Source organism: Bombina bombina, chromosome 6 (genome assembly GCF_027579735.1).
Source record: "Bombina bombina isolate aBomBom1 chromosome 6, aBomBom1.pri, whole genome shotgun sequence".
Classification (NCBI taxonomy): domain Eukaryota; kingdom Metazoa; phylum Chordata; class Amphibia; order Anura; family Bombinatoridae; genus Bombina; species Bombina bombina.
The window spans coordinates 891,135,207-891,143,512 of record NC_069504.1 but is presented as its reverse complement, the minus strand read 5'-3'; positions in this window follow the sequence as shown (position 1 = coordinate 891,143,512).

The window sequence follows — 8,306 nt, the reverse complement described above, 5'->3', positions numbered from 1 at the left end:
ATATTTTTTTTTATTTGTTAAAAAATATAAAACTTACTGAGTTCCTCGACCCACAGCACACAGTCAGAGCATCAGAAGCCTGCCCGATGGCTTCCAATGCTCTGCTAGACTGCTGGGCTCCACGTGGAGCAAAACCGGAAGTGATCGCTCCCAGGGAGCAATCAAAACAGGGCTCGGCAGTCAGGAACAGTATTGCTGGATGCCTCGACATTAAGGCTTCGCTGCAATACTGTTTGAACAGCTGGAAGGCACATCCTTGGTCCTTAACGACCGCTTTTTGTAGGACGTGCCTGGCCCGTCCTCTGTAGTTAAGGGATTAAAACATTTTATACTATAATCTCAAAGTGTTTGTCTTTATGTCTAGTATATAAAACTATGTTTAAATATTTTTTATTGAGTTATTTCTTTGAAAAAGTGACAAGAACAGCATGCATAGGTATAGCATTAAACATTTTCTATAATACATAACCACCTTATTAACATATAGGGGCCCATTTATCAAGCTCCGAACGGAGCTTGTGGGCCCGTGTTTCTGGCGAGTCTTCAGACTCTCCATAACCCTGTCCGCCTGCTCTGATGAGGCGGACAGGAATCGCCGGAAATCAACCCGATTGAGTTGATTGACACCCCCCTGCTGGCGGCTGATTGGCCGCGAATCTGCAGGGGGTGGCGTTGCACCAGCAGCTCTTGTGAGCTGCTGGTGCAATGCTGAATACGGAGAGCGTATTGCTCTCCGCATTTAGCAAGGTCTTGCGGACCTGATCCGCATTGTCGGATCAGGTCCGCAAGACCTTTGTTAAATAGGCCCCATAGCGTCTAGAGAATAATAGATTCTCTAGAGCAGGTATCTTTCCATCCGTTCTCACTAGAAAGGTAGTTGACCATCTGCACACTGTCTAATAAATTTAATGGGACTCTCCTTATGACCTCATGCATTCATGTTGCATCCTGATATAAAACATAAAAGTCTGCATCCGAGGTATGAAAATCAGAGAAAAACATAACAATAATAATAAGATTAAAAAACAAAAAATCGAGACATCAAAACATTTCTAATGTCTAATTGCATTTACCTAAAACCTACCTTTCCAGAGACACGAGACCCCCTCATTGATCCCCCAATTTTTAGTGGTCTAGAGTACTCTTCTTCCCTAACAGCATTTCCTCTCAGTATCCAATAGAACCATATTTGTTCGAACTGTGTTTGTGTATCCAGGACCTTAGATGCAGATTCATACATATGGTATGTTAAAGTAATCTTGTTCTTAATCTCTGCCCATGTAGGTACTTGGGATTTTCAGTATTTTGCTATGCAGGTCCTAGTTACTGTGCACACTATTCTTATAAAACTATTGATGTGTTTAGAAAACCTTTGGTCTGATTCGTGTAACAAGGCTTGAGTTATAGAAAGTTGGATTCTCTCTTCCAGTGTGTGACTTAGGAGTGTTGATAAATTATCCTATATTGGCTTAACCTGTTCACAATCCCACCACATATGACAGTAAGAGCACACATTTCCACATCCCCTATAGCACAATCTGTTGACTGTGGGTGACATATGTGAAGTTTTTAATGGTGTTAAGTACCACCTGAAAATAGTTTTGATTGTGTTTTCTCTTAAATCTGCACTCCAGAGTCCTTTGCATGCTGAGTTAAAAATGTTATCCCACGTCTTTCTCTCCCTTGATATACCCAAGTCATGTTCCAACTTCAGAGTAGTAGAAGACTTAGTATTATCTACCCATTGTAGTGCCAAATATAATCTGTAGATGGCCTGTTTGGGTCTATGTGTAGTTTTTAACAAGTCTTCTATAATTGTGGGTTCTGGTTGTAATGTATTTCTGCAATATCAATGTATTGCTGAAGAGATTTGTAGATATTGGTACCAACGTAATTGCACCGGGACCAACACCTCCTGAATTTGAGTGAAGGTTTTAAGCTTCCCCCTATCCAAGAAATCTGCAACCCTATATAGTCCTTTGTTTGCCCACTTATCCACTGTGTTTCTTTAGCTACTAAATATCTAAGAGGTACCAGTATTGAATGTGTGGGAGATAAGATCTTTGATTTAGACGCCAAGGCCCCCATAGCGTTGGTGTTGTCTATCGTCGGCGGTTTATATTTACCTGCTCGATCCTCTTGGTTAGATTTATTCCATAATAACTCATCTGGGTGACTAGATCCATACAAACCAGCTTCCAAGTGAGTCCAATGCATATCTTTAAAGTTCCCCCCCAACAATGTAGCCTGTGCTAACCTTGAAGCTTTGTAGTATTCTAATAGGTCTGGGACTCCCACTCCTCCTAGGCTTCTGTGTTTTAGTTAAGATTGCTGTTGGGATTCTCGCCAGTTTTTTCCCTCTAATGAATTTCACTATTTCCTACTGTAATTTCAGTAAGTCTGCTTTTGGAACCATTATGGGTAAAGTTCTAAACAGATATAGCAAACGGGGCAGAATGTTAATTTTCACCGCTGCCAACCTGCCCATCCAAGAAAAAAGTGTATGCACGCCATTTATTAATATTTCTTCTAATTTCTCTATACATGGGTATATAGTTATGTTTATATAACTGCTTGAATTGAGTTGTCAGGTGAATCCCCAAGTATTTAAGAGATTGTGTGGCCCACTTCAAGTCAAAGTTGACTTCTATAATTTTCTTGGTTTGTTTTGGTAAGCCCAATGGTAAGGCCTCTGATTTGTCCAGAATAACCTTATAGCCTGAAATTTGCAAAAACCGGTCCAGCAGCTTATATAGATTTGGTAGTGATATAAGGGGTCATGTCAAAGTAAGTAATATGTCATCAGCAAATAATGTTAGTTTATGTCCTTGTTCCATGATCCTTGGCCCTGTGATATCATGTGAGATTCTAATTTGGGCTGCCAAGGGTTCAATGCATAGGGCAAAAATCAGGGGTGACAGTGGGCAACCCTGCCTTGTCCCATTCAATATGGGGAAGTGTTTGGATTTGTATCCTGATGCCACTATCTGTGCCGATGGTGATGAATATATCATCCGCAATGCCTTTACAAAAGCTCACTCAAATCCCATGGTGGCCATAACTGCTTTCATATAGTCCCAGTCGATCCTATCGAATGCCTTCTCCGCATCAAATGATAGAAGCAGAGAAGGCATCCACATCTCCCCCAAATAATCTATATTATTAACCAGTCTTCTTACATTAACCGGGGCTTCCCTATCCTTAATAAAACCCACTTGATCAGGGTGTATCAGGGACAGAATTATGGGTTTCAATCTGTTAGCTAGGATCTTAGTTTAGTGTTTAATAAGCAGTCCTCTCAAGAACACTTTGTGTGCTGCCCATGGTATGATTGGATTATCTGTGGACCCGACATTTGTTGACCAAAACTCAACTAATGCTTTCACCAAACTGTTCCTCTTTAGTGAATCCTTCAACTGAACTGGATCATACGTCCACGACTTGGCACTCTGGCCATCTATAACCCCATCAAGATGTAGGTCTAATATGGAGTGGTCTGACCATACACAGGTGTGGATGGATGATGACTTAATCAGTGGCTGTAGAATCTGACTTACATAAATATAGTCCAGTCTGGTGTAACTCTTGTGGGCCGCCGAATAATAGGTTGTGTCTGTCGTGTTCCCATATAGTGTGAACTATGTGTCAATGAGCGTGTGAGGGGGAAAAAAAATCCTGTATACTATGAACTATATTATTGTGTCTCTGGTCTTTGTGGTTAAGTTTACCTTGGGGATCTGATCTTCTTGTCATCGTAACATTAAAGTCACCTGCTAGTATGATTTTTATACTGAGACCAGTTAGTCAATAAATCAGAGACATTACGCAAGAACAGATGCTGATTATCGGTTGGGGCATATATGTTACAGAGTATAATATCTGATCCTGCAATTCGACCCTTAAGTATCAAATATCTCCCTTCCTCATCAGCTATTGTGGATTCGTGTTCGAACGCTAGTGCCGAATGGATTAGGACGGAGAACCCTCTTTTTTTTATTCGCAGTTGCATGGTAATGTTGTGTGTAAAATCCGGACCAGTATTTGGGTATGACTGTTTTGGTGAAGTGCGTCTCTTGGAGGAAGACTATATTGGCACCAAGACTGTGGTATTGATTAATAGTAGTGTGAAGTTTTACGTCTGTGTTTAGACCTCTCACATTGTGTGAGATAAGATGTATTCTAGAAGTCATGAGAGCATTTGAGGATAATAAAGTGTGTTGACTTATTGGGTATTACTGACCTTCTTCCTGTTTAGGGGGTCCTTCCTTAGCATGTGGGCATAATGAACCTTCAGGTGCATAGGTATTGTCTCGGCATCTCTGGAAAAACTACAATTAAAAAACTAAACATTAAATAACAAACATAATCTAAATTGATAACTAAAAACCCCTAACATGGCGTAAACCTGTAGAAGTACTGCTTTCATCCGCTTCCTGGAAGCGCAAGCTGAACTTTTGTGTAGAAATTATTTTTTAAATTGAACATTGTAAATCAGTAACATAAAACAAAATCTCGTAACCAACTCGTTAATTGTTTGGAGAACTATGCTTCCCCTAAAGGGCACAGATCTCATGGATTCCATATAGTGTCTTAAAGTTCGGGTCCCCTCGGGTATCCATCAGCGGCACAGGAATCTCAGATATGTGAAGAACACATATTAAGGAAAAAGTCGGGGTTTCCTCCGCTCCTTCAGGTAAGACTGTCTCTTGCCTTCATTTTTCACTTCTTAGGTCTCTTTCTTTTTACTTTCTCCCATTTATCCGTGTTTGAGATGTAAGACCTTGGTGTAGATGAGCCCTTAGTAGGTATAATTGTAGAGTCCAGTCCCAGTTTCTTCCATACTTCTAGTATTTCTTCCTTTTCTTTCAGTGTGATGAATCTGCCATCCTTCATGATAAGTAAAGCAAAGGGAAATCCCCACTCGTATTTGATCTGATGCTTTCGAAGGAGTGTAGTCAGGGGGCATAGGGAACCTCTTCTTTGAAGGGTCCTGACGCTAAGGTCTTGAAAAAATTGTATCACATTCCCCTGAAACTTGAAAGTGGGATTGTTTTGTGATGTTTGTAATATTTTTTCCTTGTCTTGATAGACGACAAAAACTTGATGATGACATCTTGGGAGGTGAATCCCCATTAGGGTTTCCCTTTAAGGCTCTGTGAGCCCTCTCCATCTCATATTATATCTCCTCTTTGTCTCCTACAATATGCTTAAAGAGTTGTTGCAAGTACGGCATAAGGTCTGTGTTGCTAATGCTTTCAGGGACACCCTTAAGTCTAATGTTACTTCGCCGGCTCCTGTTTTCAAGGTCATTAACCTTATCTTATACATCCATTAAATATTGTTTATGGTCATTTAGCGACTGAGAGAGAAGTTAACGCTTCTGTGATATATTCTCTATGCTCCTCCAACACATCCAACCTTCCACCCAAGTCAGCTATATCTGCCCCGATTTCTGTGAGGCTCGTGGTTACAGCTGAGTGCATGGAGTCCATCTTTTCTCATAGTCTCTCAAAGTTAGATGTTATGTCCTGTTTATAGACAAGTTTCTGCAGATCTGCTTTAGTAGCCGGTATAAGTTCTTCCTTCTGTGTAAGTAATGGAGAGTCTGACTCAGAGTCCCCCTCCGCCTCAATTTCTTATTGTGTTTAGCCGATTTGAAAAATGTGCTCACTGTTGTGTTTTTGCTGGGCTTGTCCCCTTTATTATTTCTTCTAGCTGACATATTCCCAGATCGGTTTTGTTTATAGCTTATGGGTATCTCTGGGTGGTTAGGTTATCGATCTTGGCTTCGTAGACTGTACCCATTTTAGAAAACCACCCACGTGGCCCACAGGGAGCACAAAAGATATAACATTTTTTCTGTCTGTTTGGTAAGGGTGAGTTACTGTATAGATGCTGTCAGGAAGTTTTATCGTGTTCAGAGATAACCCCCTATCTCTCTTTATTGCTATTTTTTGGGGGAGCTTGGAATTACATATTCACACTACCGAAGGGCCATGCTGCAGCTGTGTGATTCTGCAAACTTTCTGGTCATAGGCCTGCCTCAGTAAGTGTGTCCGTGTAGTGTCTGTTTAATTATGACCCATATTTATCTCTATGTCCTCTATGTTGAGAGTCTTGTGCTCTATTGCTGGGTATAATGTTTAGATCTAGTTTCATGCACTGCATGATTGGTGCTTTGGCCTACCTTGCGGTTGTATCTGTGGCGGCCGGTTTTCCTATCGGGTCTATCTCCCCTCCACATTGAGCTCCTTACCAGCTGGCTTCAATGCCGTGTCTCAGGTAGCCTGGCCTCTGACTTGGATCACTGCTGGTCTGTACCGCACCGCATTTCTATGCGACCTGCTGCTGCCACCTTGGCGTTTCTTTTTATCTCTTGTGTCCTTTCCTCCCACGGAGTCCACTCGGTCAGTTAGCTTGCTCCGGAACTCAGGTAATGTGCATTTGGGTATCTTCCCTACTGCTCTATCTGTCCACTCTCCGTTAAGGCTGTCTGCAACTATGAGGGGTGCCGGTACAGCATATGTTTAATGGCGGCTGCTTTGGCGCCTTTTCAGCACCTCTTAGCATTTAAATGCTTCTCTCTCCCACATAAGGCACGATCTGTCTTCCTTATGTTCAGGCTTTGTGCATTGTTGGTTGGCGAGGTTTTGTGAACCTTTTATCGATTTTAAAAACTGTTTTTTTGTCTTTTTGCAGCTAGGAGCTCAGAGATCAAGCTGCCATCTCTGAGCTCAGTCAGGCTCCGCCTAGTATATAAAACTTTAAAAGGGATACTAAATCCAAATATTTTCTTTTTAATGATTGGGATAGAGCATGTAGTTTTAAGCAACTTTCTAATTTACTGGCCCAGTTTACGTTCAGCACCTGGGTAGCACATTCTGATTGGTGGCTTAATGTGTAGCCACCAATCAAGCACTGTCCATGATGCTGAATAAAAAAAAAATAGTAAATTTGAAAATTGCATAAAATTACATGCTCTATCCCAATCTTATAAGAAAAAGAATTTGGGTATAGTATCCCTTTAAGTGTATGAAATATGTTTAAATGCAGAAATGGTTTACACATTCGCTGCTTATGGTTTCTCGAATGTATTAAAAATTGAAAACCGGGGGACGTGTAATAGTAGCTGCCATGTCCAGACGCATAACTCAAATGCTCCAGGCCTTATAATAGTAATATACTGATTATCTCTTCTCCACCATAGAATCCCGAATCCATTTTAGTGGAACTGACTTTATGAAGTACAGTGGAACAGACCGATATCTATCATATGGAGAGAATATCTACGGATCAACTATTCAAGATGTTTGGGCAGGCATGGCAGAGGCCTTTCTTACATCAGCTTGCCCCCCCTGTCTGCCGGGTAATGCAGATAACTTTCAATACCAATGCTAGGGGGTGAAACTACGTGTCATTATGGATGGAACTATGCATGATGAAATTCAAGCCTTCTTGGTTGCCCTAGCTCAGAAAATGGACAATAACTCTGCTCATCTTCTATCCCTCACAAAAGCTCGCCCACAAGAGCAAATATACCCGGAGAAGCAAACGACGATCACATATGAGCAAGACACGCAGCATTGCTGCTCGCAGTCTCCTCTCAGTTTAGCGGAGATCCCTTGGCGCATATCAGATTCAAGGGAGCCATCATACATGAAGCAGCAGGAAGCTCTCATGCGATGTCAAAGAATTGGAGACTAGGATGATGCACATATATCTTTTGCTACTGGGACCAGTAGAACCCGAGAGGAAGCAGATACTTGCGCGGGTGGATGTGGCCGACCACCCGACACAATGTTTAGAGCCTCCCAAAGCTCCGGTGATGACCGGTAGTTTAAAGCCTTCTTTGGGGCCCTCTCTGACAGGGGTCGATGTGATCTCGTCCTCACGCACTTACCCGATTTCCCGATACACCTAGGGGGTTATTCCCGAGGACATCCTTGTACCATCTACTCCGCTGTGAACTCTTATTTTTCCAGCAGTAATTTAAGCAAAACTCGAAAAGGTATTGGGTAACTTTACTTTGTTATATCCAGTTATGTTGTACCTAACAGCCCTTCATTTGTACATGATAACTTTTTGGTTGGAAATATAAATATGAGCCTGGGCTGCTAGATTGACATACCCTGCTTAATGCAGGTCTTATCGCTTAGATCTTTCCAAAGACAACCACAATATTCTGGACATTTTTTTTATTATACCCTAAATATGCGGACCATTTTGTTCTACCTTTCAGCTCGCCACTTATTGATGTCTGCCTAGGCAGATGTTTAGTTAAAGGGCTTGTATCTCGGCATCAATCA